Source organism: Oncorhynchus kisutch, unplaced genomic scaffold, assembly GCF_002021735.2.
Source record: "Oncorhynchus kisutch isolate 150728-3 unplaced genomic scaffold, Okis_V2 Okis01b-Okis20b_hom, whole genome shotgun sequence".
Classification (NCBI taxonomy): Eukaryota; Metazoa; Chordata; class Actinopteri; order Salmoniformes; family Salmonidae; genus Oncorhynchus; species Oncorhynchus kisutch.
Window position 1 is genome coordinate 10,918,845 of NW_022261978.1, and position 27,965 is coordinate 10,946,809.

At 41.5% G+C, this 27,965-nt stretch overlaps 1 pseudogene; it reads left to right on the top strand.

Annotated features, from left to right (window-relative positions):
• Positions 1-27,965, top strand: part of LOC116358843 (zinc finger protein 721-like) — an 83,692-nt pseudogene that overhangs the window by 25,912 nt on the left and 29,815 nt on the right.

Genomic DNA, 27,965 nt, shown 5'->3' on the forward strand with positions numbered 1-27,965 from the left:
TTCCTATCACTTCTTTAATGTCTCCATGTTCCAAGTTTAGCCGATTCCAACAATGGAAACAATATTTGTTGGTCCGTGGTGTGTAATGACGAGCAACCAGACACTGCCCACGTTTATGAAATTGCTTATCCCAGTTACTAATAAGCAAGCACCCATTAAGAAAATGACTGTAAAAACTGTTAAATCCATGTGGATTGATGAGGAATTTAAAAATGGTATGATGAAGAGGGAGGCAAAAGAGATGGCATATAGGTCTGGCTGAATAACTGATTGGCAAACCTATTGCAAATTGAGAAATCATGTGACTAAACTAAATAAAAAGAAGAAACTACACTATTAAACAAAGATAAATGACATGAATAATGATTGTAAAAATCTTTGGAACACCTTCAATGAAATTGAAGGTGACTGATTGGCTGAGAGAAATTGATGATACAAATATTGTTGGGGCTTTTACACCCCCTGCTATATTGTGGATAAAGAGTTATTTTTTTAAATGTAACCTTTATGTAACTAGGCAAGTCAGTTAAGAACAAATTCTTTTTTTCAAGGACGGCCTAGGACTGCCTTGTTCAGGGGCAGAACGACAGAGTTTTACCTTTGCAGCTCAGAGATTTGATCCAGCAATCTCTCGGTTACTGGCCTACCGCTCTAACCGCTAGGCTACCTGCCACCCCAGAGCTACCTGTCTAACAGCACAGTGTTCTTTAATGGGAGCCTGTACAACAAAATCATGGTAGAATCAGGAATTCCCCAGGGCAGCTGTTTGGCACCTTCTTTTTTTCAATCTTTACCAACAGCATGCCAACGACATTTGAGTAAAGCCAGTGAGTCTATGTATGCGGATGACAACACTGTACACGTCAGCTACTAAAGCGACTGAAATGACTGCAAATCTTAACATAGAGCTGCAGTTAGTTTCAGAATGGGTGGCAAGGACACCAATAAGAAGAAGAGACTTGCTTGTACATTTATATGACATCAGCGAAGGAAGTGTGTAGGTCACATTCTGTATCATACAGCTATGAAAGTTATAGACAGTATATCACAAAAGTGAGTACACCCCTAAGTGAAAATGTCCAAATTGGGCCCAATTAAGCCATTTTCCCTCCCCGGTGTCATGTGACTCGTTAGTGTTACAATGGCTCAGGTGTGAATGGGGAGCAGGTGTGTTAAATTTGGTGTCATCGCTCTCACACTCCCTCATACTGACTGGTCACTGGAAGTTCAACATGGAACCTCATGGCAGAGAACTCTCTGAGGATCTGAGAAAAATAATTGTTGCTCTACATAAAGATGGCCTGGGCTATAAGAAGATTGCCAAGACCATGAAACTGAGCTGCAGCACGGTGGCCAAGACCATACAGTGGTTTAACTGGACAGGTTCCACTCAGAACAGGCCTCGCCATGGTCGACCAAAGAAGTTGAGTGCACGTGCTCAGCGTCATATCCAGAGGTTGTCTTTGGGAAATAGACGTATGAGTGCTGCCAGCATTGCTGCAGAGGTTGAGGGGGTGGTGGGTCAGCCTGTCAGTGCTCCGACCATACGCCGTACACTGCATCAAATTGGTCTGCATGGCTGTCGTCCCAGAAGGAAGCCTCTTCTAAAGATGATGCATAAGAAAGTCCGCAAACAGTTTGCTGAAGACAAGCAGACTAAGGACATGGATTACTGGAACCATGTCCTGTGGTCTGATGCGACCAATAAACTTATTTGGTTCAGATGGTGTCAAGCGTGTGTGGCGGCAACCAGGTGAGGAGTACAAAGACGTGTGTCTTGCCTACAGTCAAGCATGGTGGTGGGAGTGTCATGGTCTGGGGCTGCATGAGTGCTGCCGGCACTGGGGAGCTGCAGTTCATTGAGGGAAGCATGAATGCCAACATGTACTGTGACATACTGAAGCAGAGCATGATCCCCTCCCTTCGGAGGGGCAGAATTCCAACATGATAACGACCCCAAACACACCTCCAAGATGACCACTGCCTTGCTAAAGAAGCTGAGGGTAAAGGTGATGGACTGGCCAAACATGTCTCTAGACCTAAACCCTATTGAGCATCTATGGGGCATCCTCAAACGGAAGGTGGAGGAGTGCAAGGTCTCTAACATCCACCAGCTCCGTGATGTCGTCATGGAGGAGTGGAAGAAGACTCCAGTGGCAACCTGTGAAGCCCTGGTGAACTCCATTGCCAAGAGGGTTAAGGCAGTGCTGTAAAATGATGGTGGCCACACAAAATATTGACACTTTGGGCCCAATTTGGACATTCTCACTTAGGGGTGTACTCACTTTTGTTGCCAGCAGTTTAGACATTAATGGCTGTGTGTTGAGTTATTTTGAGGGGACAGCAAATTTACACTGTTAAACAAGCTGTACACTCACTAATTTACATTGTTGCAAAGTGTCATTTCTTCAGTGTTGTCACATGAAAAGATATACTCAAATATTTACAAAAATGTGAGGGTTGTACTCACTTTTGTGATATACTGTATTTAGAACCACATGCTTGATAGGAATCCAGCAACGATGAATAAAATAAGTAATGTAAACATAGCAGTAATTACCAGGAAGCTCTACATTTGTTTTAAAATCACACTAAGGTTGTTAAAACTGGCCTCAGGTTATTGAGAGATCTGATTAGGAGTTACTCTCGTAGCAAGGTTGTTTTATCATGTGGTTTCATTCGGGTCCCTATTTAATTTTTTTTAAACACTTGTCTTTGGCAGGAGAAAGACCAGACTCAGAGGAACCAGAGCCAGGGAAGTCCAAACCAGCAAGACGACACCAGTGCTCCCACTGTGGAAAGGGTTGTAACCGGTTATGGGACGTGAAACAACATGAGAAAATACACACAGGGGAGAAGACTTACCACTGCTCCCAGTGTGGAAAGAGTTTTAACCTGAAAGCACACCTGAAAGCTCACGAGAGAATACACACAGGGGAGAAGCCTTACCACTGCTCCCAGTGTGGAAAGTGTTTTAACCAGAAAGCACACCTGAAAGCTCACGAGAGAATACAGACAGGGGAGAAGCCTTACCACTGCTCCCAGTGTGGAAAGTGTTTCAACCGGCCTGGGCATCTGAAACTGCACGAGAGAATACACACAGGGGAGAAGCCTTATCACTGCTCCCGGTGTGGAAATAGTTTTAACAATTTAGGGAAACTGAAACGACATGAGAGAATACACACAGGGAAGAAGCCTTATCACTGCTCCCAGTGTGGAAAGAGTTTTATCGGTTTAGGGAAACTGAAACGACACGAGAGAATACACACAGGGGAGAAGCCTTACCACTGCTCCCAGTGTGGAAAGAGTTTTAACAATTTAGGGACCCTGAAACAACATGAGAGAATACACACAGGGGAGAAGCCTTGCCACTGCTCCCAGTGTGGAAAGAGTTTTAACAATTTAGGAAACCTAAAACAACATGAGAGAATACACACAGGGGAGAGGCCTTACCACTGCTCCCAGTGTGGAAAGTTTCATCCGGTCAAAGGAGCTGAAACGACATGAGAGAATACACACAGGGGAGAAGCCTTATCACTGCTCCCAGTGTGGAAAGAGTTTTAACAATTTAGGGAACCTGAAACATCATGAGAGAATACACACAGGTGAGAAGCCTTACCACTGCTCCCAGTGTGGAAAGTGTTTCAACCGTTCAGGGGGGCTGTAACGACACGAGAGAATACACACAGGGGAGAAGCCTTGAAGCCTTTCCACTCCTCCCAGGGTGCAAAGCTTTTGCCCATTTAGGAAGCCTGAAAGAACACATGAGACTGCACACAGCGGAGAATGCTTACAAAAGGCCAGACTGTGGGAAAACATTTTACTCATAACAGTCACTTAAACGTCTTTAGAGTAACCACACAGGAGAGAGAAATGACTTCTCTTAGCGTGTATATTGATATTTCACATCACATTGACTTCAAATTCATCAGAGAACATACACAGTGCTCCCGTTGTCTTATATTGTTGACTGACAATGTGTTTACCTGTCTTTACCATATGAAATTAAATGGTACAGGGTATACTCAAACATATATTTGTTTGTTTCTATTAGAAAACATGAATTGAATATGGAGTCTGTCAGTTTGAATATAGAGTAGATCAGGTTCCATGTGTTTAAATTGTCCTTTTTTAAAACTCTTTGTGTGTGTTTATCTGGGTGTGTCATTCCTCCAGCACTACAGATAATCAAGTGATATTTGGATGTGATGCATTAGTTCCATTGTTGACATTTGCATTTTTGGCCCACTGATGATTTAATTAAATGAAAATGTTCAGACTGTGTAATGGAAAATGTTAGTTGTATGTGTGTCCACATAACTGAGTATGTGACTAACCTTGTGAAACTGTCCTATTATAATCTCCTGTTCTTGGGACTATCATTCTGTGTTGCAAACCAATTTACACCTGTGTCCTTGTATGAATAAAGTCCCGCCCAGGAACAGGAAACTATAAAGATATTTGCTCATCACCCAATGCTTCAGGAATTCAGACTGTCTACACTGCACTGTGTAATTGTTATTCTCTCTGAGCTCAGAAATAAAGAGTCTTGGTTTGACTTGGACTCCAGCAGATCCTTATTTTATAATATACACCACAACTCTCCCACGGATTGCTATTTATCATTGTCTCAATGAAGAGTTCTTTGTTTTACTTTCCTGGGGGCATTTACAAAGCTCCCACTGGTTGAATAAACATTGTTACCCGATTGATGAGATTATTATGGATGAGAGCAAATATTTTATTTGTCAAATGGCAACCAAGCATCGGTCATCATGTCACCAGATTAAGACCCTCAAAATGTATTGGAATTGATCATCAAGCTCATCACATGTAGTTTCACCACTCTGTGAAGTTCATAACTTATTTCATCTGTAGCCTAATAAACTACATGGTTTCTCAAGTTTTAGTGGGATATATATATATATATAAATATTTGTACATAAAGGAGTTTCCATCGGCATTTCTCACTAAAACGTTTTTACTGACACAACCCACCATGTCAAACGAACTAACATATCATCTGTCGCCATTTATAAAAATGTTCAGGCATAAACTGTTTCCGTCAGCCCAGTCATTACTTTTGAAATGGTTGGATCAATATCCACCTTCATGATATGGATGAAGCCTGATTTGGAATGTCTGAGTAGTTCTATATGATGTCATAATACACCCCTCTGATAATCAGGTGATATTTGGAATGTCTGAGTAGTTCTATCTGATGTCATAATACACCCCTCTGATAATCAAGTGATATTTGGAATGTCTGAGTAGTTCTATCTGATGTCATAATACACCCCTCTGATAGTGATACATTTGTTACTTACAGGGCACCACTGCCCCTGACCAGCTGAATGCAGGTGGGCTCTCCTGTCAACATGGGGCTCCTGCTGCAGGTAGCCTAGCGGTTAACAGTGTTGGGCCAGTAACTGAAAGATCCCTTGTTTGAATCCCAGAGAGGACTAGGTGGAAAATCTGTCAATGTGCCATTGAGGGCTGCAACAGGAGCCTCATGTTGACAGGAGAGCCCACCTGCACTCAGCTGGCCAGGTGTCTTAACAGGAACAAGCTTGGCACACCTGTATTTTTCCCCATTCTTTTCCCATTCTTCTCTGCAGATCCTCTCAACCTCTGTCAGGTTGGATGGGGAGCGTCGCTGCACAGCTATTTTCAGGTCTCTCCAGAGATGTTCGATCGGGTTCAAGTCCAGGCTCTGGCTGGGCCACACAAGGACATTCAGAGACTTGTCCCGAAGCCACTTCTGCGTTGTCCTTTGTCTGTGTGCTTAGGGTTGTTGTTCTGTTGGAAGGTGAACCTTTGCCCCAGTCTGAGGTCCTGAGTGCTCTGGAGCAGGTTTTCATCAATTATCTCTCTGTACTTTATTTTATTTATTTATTATTGAACCTTTATTTAACTTGGCAAGTCAGTTAAGAACAAATTCTTATTTACAACGGCGGCCTACCAAAAGGCAAAAGGCCTCCTACGGTGGCTGGGATTCAAAACAAGGATACATCCCTAACCAAGGCCCTTCTTCAGTGGCTTCTTCCTTGCTGAGCGGCCTTTCAGGTTATGTTGATATAGGACTCATTTTACTATGGATATAGATATTTTTGTACCTGTTTCCTCCAGCATCTTCACAAGGTCCTTTGCTGTTGTTTGGGACTGGTTTGCACTTTTCGCACCAACGTATGTTGATCTCTAGGAGACAGAACAAGTCTTCTTCCTGAGCGGTATGACGGCTGTGTGGTCCCATGGTGTTTAGACTTGCATATACTATAGTTTGTCAACAAGACATTTGTGGAGTGGTTGAAAACCGAGTTTTAATGACTCCAACCTAAGTGTATGTAAACATCCCTTGTATAGCCTCCACTCTGTACTGGTACCCCCTGTATATAGCCTCCACATTGACTCGGTACTGGTACCTCCTGTATATAGCCTCCACATTGATTCTGTACTGGTACCCCCTGTATATAGTCTCCACATTGACTCGGTACTGGTACCTCCTGTATATTGACTCTGTACTAGTACCTCCTGTATATAGCCTCCACATTGACACTGTACTGGTACCTCCTCTGATATATATCCTCTGATTGAGAACCAATCTAGGCAACCAATCTAGGCAACCATAGACTTAAGGAGAGGGTCTGGGTGGGCGTCTGTCCACTGTGGCGGGACGTGGACGCCACTCTACCATAGTCTTAGTCCGCTTTCTTAGCGTCATTTGAGTGGCGACCCTCGTCGCCGACCTTGGCCTAGTAACCCTAACAAAGGGCCCACCTGGACTGAGGGGTGCCTCATTACTGAGGAAGCTCAGGACCGAGGGGTAGCTCAGGCCTGAGCTACCCCTCGGCACTGAGCTACTTTTAAAAACTTTTTATTTTGGGAATATTTTCTTAACCCTTATTTTTCTTATCTACGTTGTTGGTTATAGGCTTGTCAGTAAGCATTTCACGTTAAGATCTACACCTGTTGTATTCAGCGCATGTGACAAATAATATTTGTAACTAAATATGAAGGATGTCAGTTTCAATGTTACAGTCTTTGATTCAATTATATTTCTGAAACTCAGGCTGTGTGTGTTTATCTGTGTCATTCCTTGATCATTCCTTGTGGTCCTGTAGCTCAGTTGGTGGAGTATAGTGCTTGTTAAACCAGGGTAGTGGGTTTGATTCCTGGGACCACCCATATGTAAAGTGTTTGTACACATGACTGCAAATCCCTTTGGATAAAAGTGTCTGCTAAATGGCAGATATATCCACTGATTATACCAAACATTTGGAACACCTTCCTAATATGGAGTTGGACCCTCCCCTTTCTCCCTCAGAATAGCCTCAATTCGTCGGGGCATGGACTCTACAAGGTGTCGAAAGCGTTCCACAGGGATGCTGGCCCATATTGACTCCAATGCTTCCCACAAATGTGTCAAATTGGCTGGGTGTCCTTTGGTTGCAGTGGGGTCTCATCAGAGGAGGAAGGGGAGAACCATCGTCCTCAGTTATTTTCAGAAAAATAAAAATGGTAAAATATTTAAAAGTTGTCCTTTTTAGATAAAACTATACTAAATATAATCACGTAACCAAATAATTTATTAAAACATACTATTTTGCATCCTCCTCTGGGTACATTGACCTCAATACAAAACCTAGGAGGATTATGGTTCTCAAGGCTTCCATAGACTTACACAGTTACACAGTTGACAACAATGTAAGCTGTGTGTAGCAGTTATGAAATGGTTTGGCTTGGAAAGGTTTTTTCTCCTGGTGACATACAGCTGATGTGTTATGCATTGAAGTACAGAAACAAAGGGAGAAGGTGATAAGAGGAGAGCACATAGATGCAAGAAGGAATACAACGTGTCTGTAATGAAAGTGAACTGTGTTTATGCATGATCAGGGGTGTATTCATTCCGCCGATTCTGTTGACAAACGTTTCTTAAATGGAACAAAACGGGGATAAACATGCCTGAATTTGTCCAGTAATATCTCTATTTCAGCTAGATGCAGGCGAGAGTGTGCAAGGCAGTATTGAATGTGTCACTGTCTGTCCATGTGGCACTGTCTGTCATCGCAAAATTTTCTCTCGACCTGTGTGAACCTACATTCTAAACTTTCATTCATAGGCTAGGTTGCTACCTCATGATGGGTATAGGGACATTTAGAGTATCATGTAGTAGCCTAAACTTGTTGCTGTTACATTGAACAGGGTGAGTGAAATATGAATGACAGTCGTCCAATATGCTGTAATAGAATTAAGGCCATGCTCATGAAAAAAACAATCGTCCTGCCTCATCTTAAACGGCACTGACCTCCACTGTTTGGGTGGTGGACCACTCTTGGTACACATGGGAAACTGTTGAGCTGAAAAACCCAGCAGCGTTGCAGTTCTTGACACAAACCGGTGCGCCTGGCACCTACTACCATACCCCGTGCAAAGTAACTTAAATATTTTGTCTTCCCCATTAACTCTCTAAATGGCACACATGCACAATCCATGTCTCATGGCTCAAGGCTTAAAAATTGTTATTTAACCTGTCTCCCCCCTTCATCTACACAGATTGAAGTGGATTTAACTAGTGACATCAGTAAGGGATCATAGCTTTAGCCTGGATTCACCTAGTCTTTCTAAGTCATGGAAGGAGCAGCTGTTCTTAATGTTTTGTCTACCCAGTGTATAGCACTACAGATAACCAAGTGCTATTTGCATGTGATGCATTTGTTCTGTTGTTTACAGGATGATTTGTATCTTATAGAGCGTGGCTTTAAGGGAATAGTATGGTCACATGTAGATAAAAAAAGAATGTGAAAAATTAACAGAGAAAATGTATATCAACACACTACCTATTCATAAAAGTATTTATAAATCATCTACATATTCATATTGAGCTTCTACGTCTGTGTACAGGAACGTATTATTTGGAAGAGAAAATGTATCAGCTTATTATTAAATAATTATGACGTTCTTTCCAATACAAAAAGTGTAGTAACTATTGTTTCCAAACTGCGTTACCCACTCCAGCCAGCAGCTGGCGATGTACGTCTTTCAGGAGATGCTTCTTGTGTGACGTATAATGGACTGGACGGGACGCTTCTTCAGGAACAACAACGTGGCTACTCTATCAACCACCTCGGTGGCTTGCTAGCCAACAAAAAAGTGAAAGATTAACGCTTTAGACCATCTTAATGTACATGATCTAATATCAGTGTTTTAAACACAGTTCTGTTGACGTATTAACTGGTTAACTGTAACCTAATTTGCAAACTTGTTAAAGATTGATGCTGAGCCTAGCACTAGGCTAGTCGCTAATGCTAACTAGCTAGCTAACATCCCTGACCATGAGTTCATTAAAGTACTCATCCCCTGCTATAGAAGAGGAGGTCTGCTGTTTGGAGAAAGAAGTTCTGGCGCTGAACATTGAAGAAGAGGAGGATGTTACAGTGAAAGAGAAAGAACCTTTTAGAATGAAAAAGGAGGAAGAGGAGACTGTTATAGTGAAGGAAGAAGATGCTGTTATAGTGAAAGAACATTTCAGAATGAAAAAGGAGGAAGAGGAGACTGTTATAATGAAGGAAGAAGATGCTGTTATAGTGAAAGAACATTTCAGAATGAAAAAGGAGGAAGAGGAGACTGTTATAGTGAAGGAAGAAGATGCTGTTATAGTGAAAGAACATTTCAGAATGAAAAGGGAGGAAGAGGAGGCTGTTATAGTGAAAGAAGAGAAAGAACCGTTTAGAGAGGAAGAGGATGCTATCTCAATAAAGGTGAAGGAGGAAGACGTTTTGGGAGTGAAAGAGGAGACAGAATATCAGATTAACACCAGTGAGTACTGTCTTCAACAGGGACACAAACTATGCCGTTGTTGAACTAATGTGTGGTTTTAAAGTGGCATTCTACTGAAGTTCTACACTTGAATATGTTGTTCAGTTCTATATAAATTGTTAAAGGGTCGATCTGCAATTGGTTCATATATTTTAGGGACTTTTCAATGAGATGTATTGAATTCTCCATGTGGTCTATATTAAAGTTCCCCTCATCTAATATAACAGGCTTTTAAAATTCAATATTGAAGCATAATCTCTACTTAAAATATCAAAGGGACATATTCATGCCTCTTGTAAGACCCTATGATTTTATTAGACGGTTATAAGTTTACTACTCATTTTGATGTTCTCATTAACACAGGAGAGAGACATGACTATGGTGGATCCTCTGGGGAGCTTCAACAACATCCTGATGCTGACGAGGCAGAGAAGAGTCTCTCCAGATCAGAACACCAGATGGTACAGCTTGGTCTGGACAAGCAAACAGCTTTCTCTTGCTTGGGGGCTGGGTTTCTGTAAAGCACTTTATGACAACAGTGACATCAGCATCCATAATGATGTGCGTCTGTGTCCCCTCTTTATGGTTACCAGGACAACACTAGCCCTTCCTCCCTCCCGGAGTCCCTGTATCGTGCCTCTCCTGGTAGCACCTTACTGCTGGGTATGAAGAGGTTGTCTGTGCTGCTGGTGGACTGCAGGAAAACAACGGGGCTGAGTGGAACTGTGAGAGGAGGAGAAGAGAAGAAAGGATCAGATTTGACACACCAAAGTAAGTGCTGTAGTTTAGTTGGAACAAATACAATAGATCTGCCCACTGGTATCTGTTACCAGGACAACCAGCAGAGTTCTGTTTGGTGACAGGAAGATAGACTGGTATCTGTTACCCGGACAACCAGCAGAGTTCTGTTAGTTGACAGGAAGATAGACTGGTATCTGTTACCCGGACAACCAGCAGAGTCTGTTTGTTGACAGGAAGATAGACTGGTATCTGTTACCAGGACAACCAGCAGATTTCTGTTTGTTGACAGGAAGATAGACTGGTATATTTCCACCACAGTAGACAGTTCTGTTAGTTGACATGTAAAACCTTGATGTAAGTTTGTTTTAGAGAGAAACCAATAGACCATATAAAACCTTGATGAAAGTTAGATTTAGAGAGAAACCAATAGACCATATAAAACCTTGATGAAAGTCAGATTTGGAGAGAAAGTTTCAAGAGGATCTGATGTAAGGTGCTTGTTTTACAAAAATCTTTTCCATAAAACATGATGGATGTTACATTGCCTGTCCCAGTCAACCCCCCTATCTTTACAAGACTGTAGAACAGGAACTTGTCGGCCCTGCATTGTGGACCAAATTGTGATAAATAGAAATGTTTACCAGTTCCATTTAAGGACCAAACAACTGACAGCTGTGCCAAATAAATTTCAAAATAGTTGGCAAGAGATTTTCATTGTACTGATTCCATGGCACATGGTTTATGAATTGACACGCAAAATGACGCCGGATTCAAAGCTTCAATTATTATACAAAATTCTTGCAACCAATATAATGTTATATATGGGGATACAATCTTCCCAGCTCTGCAGATTTTGCTGCGAGGAGGCAGTCATTAGGACATTTATTTTGGTACTGTCCATATGTAGCTCATTGTTGGTCACAGGTCCAGGAATCGCTGAAGAATTGCAACATTTACCTAGAACTAACGCTGCAGATGGCAATACTGGGTCATTTGAAAAGTCCTATTCAATCAATCCATAATATTATAATTATTTTAACAAAAATGTTTATCTTTAATTTACAATCTGTAGAAACTATGAGAATCGAAAAGTTTAGTACTTTTGTGAAGCATCGCAGCACAGTTAAAATATATATGGCAAATATAAATCCCATATGGATGTTAAGAGACAGATGGGAGGGGTTGAATGTAGCTGAAGGGACTGGATGGTGTTAAGAGACAGATGGGAGGGGTTGAATGGAGCTGAAGGGTGGGGCTGGATGGTGTTTAGAGACAGATGGGAGGGGTTGAATGGAGCTGAAGGGTGGGGCTGGATGGTGTTTAGAGACAGATGGGAGGGGTTGAATGGAGCTGAAGGGACTGGATGGTGTTAACTTGGCTTCTACTGCATTCGCTTAACAGGCAGGCTCCTCGTGGAGTGCAATGAGAGGCAGGTGGTTAGAGAGTTGGACAAGTTAACTGTAAGGTTGCAAGGCAGTTTCCCCCGAGCTGACAAGGTGAAAATCTAGCATTCTGCCCCTGGACAAGGCAGTTAACCCACCGTTCCAAGGCCGTCATTGAAAATAAGAATGCGTTCTTAACTGACTTGCCGAGTTAAATAAAGATTCAATAAAGGTGTAAAAAAAAAATCTGCAAAATCGCCGCCCAAAAATACCAAAAATGAGATCGGCCCTAATTAATCGGCCATTCAGATGAATCGGACTACATCTAATATAGAGTATGTCAGTTTCAAAGTTACGGTCTTTGATTCAATTATATTTTTCAAACTCAGGCTGTGTGTGTTTATCTGCGTCATTCCTTGATCATTCCTTGTGGTCCTGTATCTCAGTTGGTGGAGTATAGTGCTTGTTAAACCAGGGTAGTGGGTTTGATTCCTGGGACCACCCATAGGTAAAGTGTTTGCAAACATGACTGCAAATCCCTTTGGATAAAAGTGTCTGCTAAATGGCAGATGTATCCACTGATTATACCAAACATTTCGAACACCTTCCTAATATGGAGTTGGACCCTCCCCTTTTCCCCTCAGAATAGCCTCAATTCGTCGGGACATGGACTCCACAAGGTGTCGAAAGCATTCCACAGGGATGCTGGCCCATGTTGACTCCAATGCTTCCCACAATTGTCAAGTTGGCTTGGTGTCCTTTGGGTGCAGTGGAGGCTCCTCAGAGGAGGAAGGGGAGGCTCCTCAGAGGAGGAAGGGGAGGCTCCTCAGAGGAGGAAGGCGACTAAATATAATCACGTCACCGAATAATTGATGAAAACATGAAGGTCTACAGTAGCCTCAGCAGCATTCTGTAGGGTAGCACCATGGTGTAGCCTGGAGCACAGCGAGTTTCCGTTTCTCCTCTGAGTATTTTGACTTCAATACAAACCTACGAGCTTTTGGAAAAGTTTTTTTTTCACCTGGTCACATACAGCTGATGTGTTATGCATTGAAGTCCAGGAGCGAAGGGAATAGGTGAGAGGAGGAGAGAAGGACTACAACTTGGCTGTAATGAAAAAGTGAACTGTGTTTACACATGATCAGGGGTGTATTCATTCCGAAGATTCTGTTGAAAAACATTTCTTAAACGGAACAAAACAGCGATTTACACTGATGTCGAGTGGCTGCAAATACTTTGGGCCATCTGCTTTTCTTCCCTCTGAAAGCCTTTGTTGTCTTTTTGCACTGAGTCAGTTCCTCACGCTGCTGTTTCCAACGTCTTATCATCGACTCATTAAGGCCAAGCTCCCATGCAGCAGCTCTATTTCCTTTTCCAACAGCCAGATCGATCGCCTTCAACTTGAAAGCTGCATCATATGCATTTCTTGGTGTCTTTGCCATGAAGAGGGTGACAAAATTACTACCGTAATCAGAATGATGGGAAGTTTGAGCGCGCTCGATTTACGTCACATTATGTGACGGTGCTCAGTTTTTTTGGCGGCATGAATCTTGTGAAATCGGGAAAAATCCATAAATTTGCCGCGTCATTGTATAAACCACGAGGTTCAAAGTGTGGGAATAAAGTAGCGGCTTATAGTCCGGAAATTACGGTACGTTCTTTCCAATACAAAAGTGTAGTGTATTGTTTCCAAACTGCGTTACCCACTCCAGCCAGCAGATGGCGATGATCGTCTTTCAGGTGATGCTTCTTCCGTGACGTATCATGGACTGGACGGACGCTTCTTCAGGAACAACCAGGCACAAACTCTTTCAACCACCTCTGTAGCTTGCTAGCCAACATAAAAGTGAAAGATTGACGCTTTAGACCATCTTAATGTACATGATCTAATCTCAGTGTTTTAAACACAGTTCTGTTGACGTATTAACTGGTTAACTGTAACCGAATTTGCAAACTTGTTAAAGATTGATGCTGAGCCTAGCACTAGGCTAGTCGCTAATGCTAACTAGCTAGCTAACATCCCTGACCATGAGTTCATTAAAGTACTCATCCCTGCTATAGAAGAGGAGGTCTGCTGTTTGGAGAAAGAAGCTCTGGCGCTGAACATTGAAGAAGAGGAGGATGTTACAGTGAAAGAGAAAGAACCTTTTAGAATGAAAAAGGAGGAAGAGGAGACTGTTATAGTGAAGGAAGAAGATGCTGTTATAGTGAAAGAACATTTCAGAATGAAAAAGGAGGAAGAGGAGGCTGTTATAGTGATAGAAGAGAAAGAACCGTTTAGAGAGGAAGAGGATGCTATCTCAATAAAGGTGAAGGAGGAAGACGTTTTGGGAGTGAAAGAGGAGACAGAATATCAGATTAACACCAGTGAGTACTGTCAACAGGGACACAAACTATGCCGTTGTTGAACTAATGTGTGGTTTTAAAGTGGCATTCTACTGAAGTTCTACACTTGAATATGTTGTTCAGTTCTATATAAATTGTTAAAGGTTCGATCTGCAATTGGTTCATATATTTTAGGGACTTTTCAATGAGATGTATTGAATTCTCCATGTGGTCTATATTAAAGTTCCCCTCATCTAATATAACAGGCTTTTAAAATTCAATATTGAAGCATAATCTCTACTTAAAATATCAAAGGGACATATTCATGCCTCTTGTAAGACCCTATGATTTTATTAGACGGTTATAAGTTTACTACTCATTTTGATGTTCTCATTAACACAGGAGAGAGACATGACTATGGTGGATCCTCTGGGGAGCTTCAACAACATCCTGATGCTGACGAGGCAGAGAAGAGTCTCTCCAGATCAGAACACCAGATGGTACAGCTTGGTCTGGACAAGCAAACAGCTTTCTCTTGCTTGGGGGCTGGGTTTCTGTAAAGCACTTTATGACAACAGTGACATCAGCATCCATAATGATGTGCGTCTGTGTCCCCTCTTTATGGTTACCAGGACAACACTAGCCCTTCCTCCCTCCCGGAGTCCCTGTATCGTGCCTCTCCTGGTAGCACCTTACTGCTGGGTATGAAGAGGTTGTCTGTGCTGCTGGTGGACTGCAGGAAAACAACGGGGCTGAGTGGAACTGTGAGAGGAGGAGAAGAGAAGAAAGGATCAGATTTGACACACCAAAGTAAGTGCTGTAGTTTAGTTGGAACAAATACAATAGATCTGCCCACTGGTATCTGTTACCAGGACAACCAGCAGAGTTCTGTTTGGTGACAGGAAGATAGACTGGTATCTGTTACCCGGACAACCAGCAGAGTTCTGTTAGTTGACAGGAAGATAGACTGGTATCTGTTACCCGGACAACCAGCAGAGTCTGTTTGTTGACAGGAAGATAGACTGGTATCTGTTACCAGGACAACCAGCAGATTTCTGTTTGTTGACAGGAAGATAGACTGGTATCTGTTACCCGGACAACCAGCAGAGTTCTGTTTGTTGACAGGAAGATAGACTGGTATATTTCCACCACAGTAGACAGTTCTGTTAGTTGACATGTAAAACCTTGATGTAAGTTTGTTTTAGAGAGAAACCAATAGACCATATAAAACCTTGATGAAAGTTAGATTTAGAGAGAAACCAATAGACCATATAAAACCTTGATGAAAGTCAGATTTGGAGAGAAAGTTTCAAGAGGATCTGATGTAAGGTGCTTGTTTTACAAAAATCTTTTCCATAAAACATGATGGATGTTACATTGCCTGTCCCAGTCAACCCCCCTATCTTTACAAGACTGTAGAACAGGAACTTGTCGGCCCTGCATTGTGGACCAAATTGTGATAAATAGAAATGTTTACCAGTTCCATTTAAGGACCAAACAACTGACAGCTGTGCCAAATAAATTTCAAAATAGTTGGCAAGAGATTTTCATTGTACTGATTCCATGGCACATGGTTTATGAATTGACACGCAAAATGACGCCGGATTCAAAGCTTCAATTATTATACAAAATTCTTGCAACCAATATAATGTTATATATGGGGAGACAATCTTCCCAGCTCTGCAGATTTTGCTGCGAGGAGGCAGTCATTAGGACATTTATTTTGGTACTGTCCATATGTAGCTCATTGTTGGTCACAGGTCCAGGAATCGCTGAAGAATTGCAACATTTACCTAGAACTAACGCTGCAGATGGCAATACTGGGTCATTTGAAAAGTCCTATTCAATCAATCCATAATATTATAATTATTTTAACAAAAATGTTTATCTTTAATTTACAATCTGTAGAAACTATGAGAATCGAAAAGTTTAGTACTTTTGTGAAGCATCGCAGCACAGTTAAAATATATATGGCAAATATAAATCCCATATGGATGTTAAGAGACAGATGGGAGGGGTTGAATGGAGCTGAAGGGACTGGATGGTGTTAAGAGACAGATGGGAGGGGTTGAATGGAGCTGAAGGGTGGGGCTGGATGGTGTTTAGAGACAGATGGGAGGGGTTGAATGGAGCTGAAGGGTGGGGCTGGATGGTGTTTAGAGACAGATGGGAGGGGTTGAATGGAGCTGAAGGGACTGGATGGTGTTAACTTGGCTTCTACTGCATTCGCTTAACAGGCAGGCTCCTCGTGGAGTGCAATGAGAGGCAGGTGGTTAGAGAGTTGGACAAGTTAACTGTAAGGTTGCAAGGCAGTTTCCCCCGAGCTGACAAGGTGAAAATCTAGCATTCTGCCCCTGGACAAGGCAGTTAACCCACCGTTCCAAGGCCGTCATTGAAAATAAGAATGCGTTCTTAACTGACTTGCCGAGTTAAATAAAGATTCAATAAAGGTGTAAAAAAAAAATCTGCAAAATCGCCGCCCAAAAATACCAAAAATGAGATCGGCCCTAATTAATCGGCCATTCAGATGAATCGGACTACATCTAATATAGAGTATGTCAGTTTCAAAGTTACGGTCTTTGATTCAATTATATTTTTCAAACTCAGGCTGTGTGTGTTTATCTGCGTCATTCCTTGATCATTCCTTGTGGTCCTGTATCTCAGTTGGTGGAGTATAGTGCTTGTTAAACCAGGGTAGTGGGTTTGATTCCTGGGACCACCCATAGGTAAAGTGTTTGCAAACATGACTGCAAATCCCTTTGGATAAAAGTGTCTGCTAAATGGCAGATGTATCCACTGATTATACCAAACATTTCGAACACCTTCCTAATATGGAGTTGGACCCTCCCCTTTTCCCCTCAGAATAGCCTCAATTCGTCGGGGCATGGACTCCACAAGGTGTCGAAAGCATTCCACAGGGATGCTGGCCCATGTTGACTCCAATGCTTCCCACAATTGTCAAGTTGGCTTGGTGTCCTTTGGGTGCAGTGGAGGCTCCTCAGAGGAGGAAGGGGAGGCTCCTCAGAGGAGGAAGGGGAGGCTCCTCAGAGGAGGAAGGCGACTAAATATAATCACGTCACCGAATAATTGATGAAAACATGAAGGTCTACAGTAGCCTCAGCAGCATTCTGTAGGGTAGCACCATGGTGTAGCCTGGAGCACAGCGAGTTTCCGTTTCTCCTCTGAGTATTTTGACTTCAATACAAACCTACGAGCTTTTGGAAAAGTTTTTTTTTCACCTGGTCACATACAGCTGATGTGTTATGCATTGAAGTCCAGGAGCGAAGGGAATAGGTGAGAGGAGGAGAGAAGGACTACAACTTGGCTGTAATGAAAAAGTGAACTGTGTTTACACATGATCAGGGGTGTATTCATTCCGAAGATTCTGTTGAAAAACATTTCTTAAACGGAACAAAACAGCGATTTACACTGATGTCGAGTGGCTGCAAATACTTTGGGCCATCTGCTTTTCTTCCCTCTGAAAGCCTTTGTTGTCTTTTTGCACTGAGTCAGTTCCTCACGCTGCTGTTTCCAACGTCTTATCATCGACTCATTAAGGCCAAGCTCCCATGCAGCAGCTCTATTTCCTTTTCCAACAGCCAGATCGATCGCCTTCAACTTGAAAGCTGCATCATATGCATTTCTTGGTGTCTTTGCCATGAAGAGGGTGACAAAATTACTACCGTAATCAGAATGATGGGAAGTTTGAGCGCGCTCGATTTACGTCACATTATGTGACGGTGCTCAGTTTTTTTGGCGGCATGAATCTTGTGAAATCGGGAAAAATCCATAAATTTGCCGCGTCATTGTATAAACCACGAGGTTCAAAGTGTGGGAATAAAGTAGCGGCTTATAGTCCGGAAATTACGGTACGTTCTTTCCAATACAAAAGTGTAGTGTATTGTTTCCAAACTGCGTTACCCACTCCAGCCAGCAGATGGCGATGATCGTCTTTCAGGTGATGCTTCTTCCGTGACGTATCATGGACTGGACGGACGCTTCTTCAGGAACAACCAGGCACAAACTCTTTCAACCACCTCTGTAGCTTGCTAGCCAACATAAAAGTGAAAGATTGACGCTTTAGACCATCTTAATGTACATGATCTAATCTCAGTGTTTTAAACACAGTTCTGTTGACGTATTAACTGGTTAACTGTAACCGAATTTGCAAACTTGTTAAAGATTGATGCTGAGCCTAGCACTAGGCTAGTCGCTAATGCTAACTAGCTAGCTAACATCCCTGACCATGAGTTCATTAAAGTACTCATCCCTGCTATAGAAGAGGAGGTCTGCTGTTTGGAGAAAGAAGCTCTGGCGCTGAACATTGAAGAAGAGGAGGATGTTACAGTGAAAGAGAAAGAACCTTTTAGAATGAAAAAGGAGGAAGAGGAGACTGTTATAGTGAAGGAAGAAGATGCTGTTATAGTGAAAGAACATTTCAGAATGAAAAAGGAGGAAGAGGAGGCTGTTATAGTGATAGAAGAGAAAGAACCGTTTAGAGAGGAAGAGGATGCTATCTCAATAAAGGTGAAGGAGGAAGACGTTTTGGGAGTGAAAGAGGAGACAGAATATCAGATTAACACCAGTGAGTACTGTCTTCAACAGGGACACAAACTATGCCGTTGTTGAACTAATGTGTGGTTTTAAAGTGGCATTCTACTGAAGTTCTACACTTGAATATGTTGTTCAGTTCTATATAAATTGTTAAAGGTTCGATCTGCAATTGGTTCATATATTTTAGGGACTTTTCAATGAGATGTATTGAATTCTCCATGTGGTCTATATTAAAGTTCCCCTCATCTAATATAACAGGCTTTTAAAATTCAATATTGAAGCATAATCTCTACTTAAAATATCAAAGGGACATATTCATGCCTCTTGTAAGACCCTATGATTTTATTAGACGGTTATAAGTTTACTACTCATTTTGATGTTCTCATTAACACAGGAGAGAGACATGACTATGGTGGATCCTCTGGGGAGCTTCAACAACATCCTGATGCTGACGAGGCAGAGAAGAGTCTCTCCAGATCAGAACACCAGATGGTACAGCTTGGTCTGGACAAGCAAACAGCTTTCTCTTGCTTGGGGGCTGGGTTTCTGTAAACCACTTTATGACAACAGTGACATCAGCATCCATAATGATGTGCGTCTGTGTCCCCTCTTTATGGTTACCAGGACAACACTAGCCCTTCCTCCCTCCCGGAGTCCCTGTATCGTGCCTCTCCTGGTAGCACCTTACTGCTGGGTATGAAGAGGTTGTCTGTGCTGCTGGTGGACTGCAGGAAAACAACGGGGCTGAGTGGAACTGTGAGAGGAGGAGAAGAGAAGAAAGGATCAGATTTGACACACCAAAGTAAGTGCTGTAGTTTAGTTGGAACAAATACAATAGATCTGCCCACTGGTATCTGTTACCAGGACAACCAGCAGAGTTGTGTTAGTTGACAGGAAGATAGACTGGTATCTGTTACCAGGACAACCAGCAGAGTTCTGTTAGTTGACAGGAAGATAGACTGGTGGAAATGGATGTTATGAATATCATAACACTGAAAAAGGATTCTGCCAATGAAAAGAGAGAAATCAATAGACCATATAAAACCTTGATGAAAGTTAGCTTTGGAGAGAAAGTTTCAATGATCCAATGTAAGGTGCTTGTTTTACAAAAACTTTTCCTTAAAACATTATGGATGTTACATTGCCTGTCCCAGTCAACACCCCTATCTTTACAAGACTGTAGAACAGGCAAACTCAACTCAAGACTTTGGTAATTAATTAACTAATACTGGAGGAAAGCTGTGATCAGGCTGCCTACTCAAGAGAAAGCTTCAAACTGTAACCAGTGCCGGCAACCTGGTTCAGGTTATCAATCAACCTACCGGGGTAGTGAGAATGATGTGGTGTGTAATGATGAGCAACCAGAAATTGCTCTTGTAAAAACTGTTAAATCCACGTGAATTGATGAGCAATTAAAAAATGGTATGATAAAGAGGGAGGGAAAAGAGATGGCAAATAGGTCTGGCTGAATAACTGATTGGCAAACCTATTGCAAATTGAGACATCATTTGACTAAACTGAATAAAAAGAAGAAAGTACACAATGAAACAAAGATAAATTACATGAAGAATGATAGTAAAATTTTTGGAGCATCTTCAATGAAATTTTGCGCAAATAAAATCAACAATGACAAGTCACTGGTGTCTGACAACGTGGATGGAAAATTGAGGATAATAGCGGCCGATATTGCCATTCCTATTTGCCTTGTCTTTAATTTAAGCCTACTAGAAAGTGTGTGCCCTCAGGCCTGGAGGGAAGCTAAAGTCATTCCACTACCCAAGAATAGTAAAGCTCCCTTTACTGGCTTAAATAGCTGACCAATCAGCCTGTTACCAACCCTTACAATTTTGGGGAAAAAAATATTTGACCAGATACAATGCTATTTTACAGTAAACAAATATAGACTTTTAGCTTATAGGGAAGTTCATTCAACAAGCACAGCACTTACAAATGACTGATTGGCTGAGAGACATTGATGATAAAAATGGCTTTACACCCCCTGCTATATTGTGGATAAAGAGTTTTTCTTTTAAAATGTAACCTTTATTTAACTAGGCAAGTCAGTTAAGAACAAATTATTTTTTTCAATGACGGCCTAGGACTGCCTTGTTCAGGGGCAGAACGACAGAGTTTTTTACCTTGTCAACTCGGGGATTCGATCCAGCAATCTTTCGGTTACTGGCCTACTGCTCTAACCACTAGGCTACCTGCTGCCCCAGAGCTACAAAATCAAGTTTGAATCAGGAATTCCCCAGGGCAGCTGTTTGGCACCTACTTTTTTCAATCTTTACCAACAACATGCCAATGACATTTGAGTAAAGCCAGTAAGTCTATGTATGCAGATGACTCAACACCGTACACGTCAGCTACTACAGCGACTGAAATGACTGCAACACTTAACATAGAGCTGCAGTTAGTTTCAGAATGGGTGTCAAGGAATAAGTTAGTCCTAAATATTTCTGATTACCTTAAAACCTCTTGGTATTAGGGGGCAGTATTTTCATTTTTGGGGAAAAAACGTCCCCGTTTTAAACGGGATATTTTGTCTGGAAAAGATGCTAGAATATGCATATAATTGACAGCTTTGGATAGAAAACACTCTAACGTTTCCAAAACTGTAAAGATATTGTGAGTCTGTGAGTATAACAGAACTGATGTTGCAGGCGAAAGCCTGAGAAAAATTGCCATGTTTTTGTCGATATTATGGAGCTAATTTGGAATATTTTTTGGCGTTGTGACCGCAATTACCGAGCGATTTCTCAGCCAAACCTGAAGAACAAACAGCTATTTCGCCTACAAAAATAATCTTTTGGGAAAAAATGAACTTTGGCTGTCTACCTGGGAGTCTCGTGAGTGAAAACATTTGAAGTTCATCAAAGGTAAACAATTTAATTTGATTGCTTTTCTGATTTCCGTGACAAGTTTGCCTGCTGCTAGCAAGGCATAATGCTATGCTAGGCTATGATAAACTTACACAGATGCTTGTCTAGCGTTGGCTGTAAAGCATATTTTGAAAATCTGAGATGACAGGGTGATTAACAAAAGGCTAAGCTGTGTTCCAATATATTTCACTTGTGATTTTCATGAATAGGAAAATTTATAGGAAGATTTATGTCCGTTGCGTTATGCTAATTAGTGTCAGATGATGATAACGGTCCCGTTCACGGGCTGGGTGTCACTACAGGTTAAGTTACATGGCCTACTATGCTAATTCTGTAGCGGTATTGTTAGAGGGGGCTAAAGAAATATTTTGTTGGTGCGCCAGGCAGGTAATAACCCTAGTTATTAAAGTTAGTTATTACCTATTATAACATTATTATTTTTAAATATTATTAAAACCGAAAGGATGAGAGTAGAATAGATAGAGTAGCGCTTCCAGACACATTCTAAACATGATGGAGTATTAAAGGAGGACTGTAGCACCTAATGGGGAGGCAGGGTAGCCTAGTGGTTAGAGCGTTGGACTAGTAACCGGAAGGTTGCAAGTTCAAACCCCCGAGCTGACAAGGTACAAATCTGTCGTTCTGCCCCTGAACAGGCAGTTAACCCAATGTTCCTAGGCCGTCATTGAAAATAAGAATTTGTTCTTAACTGACTTGCCTGGTTAAATAAAGGTAAAATAAAATAAATAATGATGAAACATTATGGAGTCTTAAAGGAGGACTGTAGCATCTAATGATGAAACATTATGGAGTCTTAAAGGAGGACTGTAGCATCTAATGATGAAACATTATGGAGTCTTAAAGGAGGACTGTAGCATCTAATGATGAAACATTATGGAGTCTTAAGCTTTAATTTGTGGTATTGCACTTGTGAATGCATGAAAGTTATATATTTCTAATAAATAAATAAAAATTTGCACTCTGCAATTTCACCGGACGTTGAGGAAATGTTCCGCTAGCGGAATCCCTAGCCATAACAGGTTTTAATGTGTTTGAACCAATCAGTTGTGTTGTGACAAGGTAGGGGTGGTATACAGAAGATAGCCCTATTGGGTAAAATACGAAGTCCATATTATGTCAAGAACAGCTCAAATAAGCAAAGAGAAACAACAGTCCATCATTACTTTAAGGACCACCACAAGAATGGAAGATCCAGAGTTACTTCTGATGCATAAGTTCAGTAGAGTTACCAGCCTTAGAAATTGCAGCCCAAATAAATGCTTCACAAAGTTCAAGTAACAGACACATCTCAACATCATCGGTTCAGAGGAGACTGCGTGAATCAAGCCTTCATGGTCGAATTGCTGCAAGGAAACCACTACTAAAGGACACCAATAAGAAGAAGAGACTTGCTTGGGCCAAGAAACACGAGCAATGGACATTAGACCGGTGGATATCTGTCCTTGGGTATGATGAGTCCAAATTTGAGATTTTTGGATCCGAGCGTCATGTCTTTGTGAGACGAGGAGTAGATGAACAGATTATCTCCGCATGTGTGGTTCCCACCGTGAAGCATGGAGGAGGAGATGTGATGGTGTGTGGGTGCTTTGCTGTTGACAATGCCATGAATAAATAAATCAAGGTCACACATAACCAGCATGGCTTCCACAGCATTCTACAGCTATATGCCATCCCATCTGGTTTGGGCTTAGTCCCACTGTCATTTGTTTTTCAACAGGACAATGACCCAACACACCTCCAGGATGTGTAAGAGCTATTTGATCAAGTAGGAGAGTGATGGAGTGCTGCATCAGATGACCTGACCTACACAGTCCCCCACGGTTTTTTATTTTATCTTTTTTTTTTTTTGTCCCCATTTCCAGAGATGGAAGTAATTTTTACTGTACTTTTTGGTACCTTTGAATCAAATGTATTGTATCAAGATGGTTTGGGATGAGGTGGATCGCAGAGGTGAAGGGAAAGCGGCCTACAAGTTCTCAGCATATGTGGGAACGCCTACAAGACTGTTGGAAAAGGATTCCAGGTGAAGCTGTTTGAGAGAAAGCAAGGGTGGCAACTTTTGAAGAATAAAATATATATTTTGATTTAACACTTGTGGTTACTACATGATTCCATGTGTTTTTTAATCATTTTGATGTCTTTATTATTCTACAATCTAGAAAATAGTAAAAATAAAGAAAAACCCTTTAATGAGTAGGTGAGTCCAACCTTTTGACTGGTACTGTACATTAAATTTCCTAACAGCTCCAGTGGACATTCCTGCAATCAGCATGCCAATTGCCCGCTCCCTCAGGGATCTGTGGCATTGTTGTGTGACCAAACTGCACATTTTCGAGGAGCCTTTTATTATCCCCAGCACAAGGTGTACCTGTGTAATAATCAAGCTGTTCCATCAGCTTCTTGATATGCCACACCTGTCAGGTGGATGGATTATCTTGGCAAAGAATAAATGTTGACTAACAGTGATGCTCATGAAACATCCAACACTTTACATGTTGCGTTTATATTTTAGTTTTTTGTTGTTACTATAAGTTTTAGGAACATTTACCCAAAATATGACATCAGCAATAATCAAAATGTTGAAAATCTGTGAATGTCTAAATAAGAAATTGGTCCATTTAAACAACAATGTGTCGAACCCTTTCAACAATGTTACTGATGTGCTTTGTATCTTCGACGTAAAAACAAGTTTTGGACTTCCACACAAAATTACTTCTTTAGTTATTTTATGTTTAAGGAAGTGTGTAGGTCACATTCTGTATCATACAGCTATGAATGTTATATATTTAGAACCACCTGTTCAATTGGAATCCAGCGACATCTGTGTCTTCAGTGTCCTAGAACTGTCTAGTTTTTTGTGTTCTGACTTGTAAAACAGGATGAATAAAATAAGTAATGTAAACATATCAGTAATTACCAGGAAGCTCTACATTTGTTTTAAAATCACACTAAGATTGTTAAAACTGGCCTCGGGTTATTGAGAGATCTGATTTAGGATTTACCCTCGTAGCAAGGTTGTTTTATCATGTGGTTTCATTCGGGGCTCTATTTAAAAATAACACTGTCTTTGGCAGGAGAAAGGCCAGACTCGGAGGAACCAGAGCCAGGGACGTCCAAACTAGCAAGACGACACCACTGCTCCCACTGTGGAAAGAGTTGTAACCGGTTATGGGACCTGAAACAACATGAGAGAATACACACAGGAGAGAATTCTTTCCACTGCTCCCAGTGTGGAAAGAGTTTCAACCGGAAAGCAAACCTGAAAGCTCATGAGAGAATACACACAGGAGAGAAGCCTTACCACTGCTCCCAATGTGGAAAGTGTTTCAACCAGTCGGGGGAGCTGAAACGGCATGAGAGAATACACACAGGGGAGAAGCCTTACCACTGCTACCAGTGTGGAAAGGGTTTCAACCAGAGAGGACACCTGAAACAACATGAGAGAATACACACAGGAGAGAAGCCTTACCACTGCTCCCAATGTGGAAAGTGTTTCGTCCGGAAAGCATTCCTGAACCAACACGAGAGAATACACACAGGGGAGAAGCCTTACCACTGCTCCCAATGTGGAAAGTGTTTCAACCAGTTGGGGGAGCTGAAACAACACGAGAGAATACACACGGGAGAGAAGCCTTACCACTGCTCCCAATGTGGAAAGTGTTTCAACCGGTTGGGGGAGCTGAAACGGCATGATAGAATACACACAGGAGAGAAGCCTTACCACTGCTCCCAGTGTGGAAAGAGTTTCAACCGGAAAGAAAACCTGAGAGCTCATGAGAGAATACACACAGGAGAGAAGCCGTACCACTGCTCCCAATGTGGGAAGTGTTTCAGCCAGTCGGGGGAGCTGAAACAACATGAGAGAATACACACAGGAGAGAAGCCTTACCACTGCCCCCAGTGTGGAAAGAGTTTCAGCCGGAAAGCATTCCTGAACCAACACGAGAGAATACACACAGGGCAGAAGCCTTACCACTCCTCCCAGGGTGCAAAGCTTTTGCCCATTTAGGAAGCCTGAACGAACACATTAGACTGCACACAGAGGAGAAGGCTTAGAAAAGCTCAGACTGTGGGAAAACATATTACTCATAACAGTCATTAGAGAATCCACACAGGAGAGAGAAATTACTTCTCTTAGCGTGTATGTTGATATTTCACATCACATTGACTTAAAATTAATCAGAGAACATACACAGTGCTCCCGTTGTCTTATATTGTTGACTGACAATGTGTTTACCTGTCTTTACCAGATGAAATTAAATGGTACAGGGTATACTCAAACATATATTTGTTTGTTTTTATTAGAAAACATGAATTGACTATGGAGTCTGTCAGTTTGAATATAAAGAAGATCAGGTTCCTTCTTTTAAACTGTCCTTTTTTTAAACTCTGTGTGTGTTTATCTGGGTGTGTCGTTCCTCCAGCACTACAGATAATCAAGTGATATTTGGATGTGATGCATTAGTTCCATTGTTGACATTTGCATTGTAGCCCACTGGTGATTTAATGAAATGAAAATGTTCAGACTCTGTAATGGAAAATGTTAATTGTTTGTGTGTCCACATAACTGAGTATCTGACTAACCTTGTGAAACTGTCCTATTATAATCTCCTGTTCTTGGGAGGATCATTCTGTGTTGCAAACCAGCTGCACCTGCATCCTTGTATGAATAAAGTCCCTCCCAGGAACAGTAAACTATAAAGATATGTGCTAATCACTCAATGCTTCAGTAATTCAGACTGTCTCCACTGCGCTGTGTAACTCTGTTATTCTCTCTGAGCTCAGAAATAAAGAATCTTGGTTTGACTTGGACTCCAGCAGATCCTTAGTTTATAATATCCACCACAACTCTCCCAAGGATTGCTGTTTATTATTGTCTCAATGAAGAGTTCCTCTTTCGACTTTCCTGGTGGCATTTACAAGCCTCCCACTGGTTGAATAAACGCTGTTAACCGAATGATGAGATTATTATTTTATTTGTCAAATGGCAACCAAGCATCGATCATCATGTCACCAGAATAAGAACCCCAAAATGTATTGGAAAGGAGCATCAAGCTCATCACGTGCACTTTCACCACCCTGTGAAGTTCATAACTTATTTCATCTGTAGCCTAATAAACTACATGGTTTCTCAAGTCATAGTGGGAGGACCACACAACATGTCATGTGACTCCAAGTTAACTAAGATGTGATTGTTATCATTAAGGAGTTTCCACAGCCATTTCTCACTTAGACATTTTTACTGACACAAATATACAAACAAATTGTCAAACGAAGAAACAAATCGTCTGTCAGCATTTATAAAAGTGTACAGGCATATCCTGTTTCCGTCAGCCCGGTCATTACTTTTGAAATGGTTGGATCAATATCCATCTTCATGATGTGGATGAAGCCTGATTTGGAATGTCTGAGTAGTTCTATATGATGTCATAATACACCCCTCTGATAATCAAGTGATATTTGGAATGTCTGAGTAGTTCTATATGATGTCATAATACACCCCTCTGATAGTGATACATTTGCTCCATTGTTTCCATGTCAGTTGGTTTCCCACTCTGATGATTTATATCTGACAGAGGGGCTTTAAATGAATAGTATGGTGACATCTTAGTGTGTCTTGAAGTAAATAGGATTATTAATCATAAACTCCTATAGCAACAATACACTGCAGCTTTGACATCAAGAAGAGAATGGGCTGATGGGTGGTGGTGCTACTCTATAGGTAAGGCTGTCCAATATGAATGTTCAAATAGTCACTTCTAGCCGGCGACCGCCCAGTACCCTGCCCTGAACTTAGTCACTGTTACTAGCCGGCCTCCGCCCAGTACACTGCCCTGAACTTAGTCACTGTTCCTAGCCGTCAACCACCCAGTACTCCACCCTGTATTCTAGTCAAGGCTCATCCTATATAACTACTGCTGTACACACCTTTTATATTCATATACGGTCCATAATGTCTAGACACACCATCATATACATTTTAAACTAATTGTATATATTTATATTCCAGACTCTGACATTCCTCGTTCTACCATTTCTATATTTATAAATCCTTAAAATAAATTGTAGGGAAAATCAGTAGGTCACACAAATGACTATTTCCAAACAAAGATAATAGACAAGTAGAATGGGACAGGTTTCTTATACTATCTTTACTTACTCAGTGAAGAGACTCCAGGGACGGTGATGAAGGCTGTAGGAATGAAAATCAGACAGTGAAGAGACTCCAGGGATGGTGATGAAG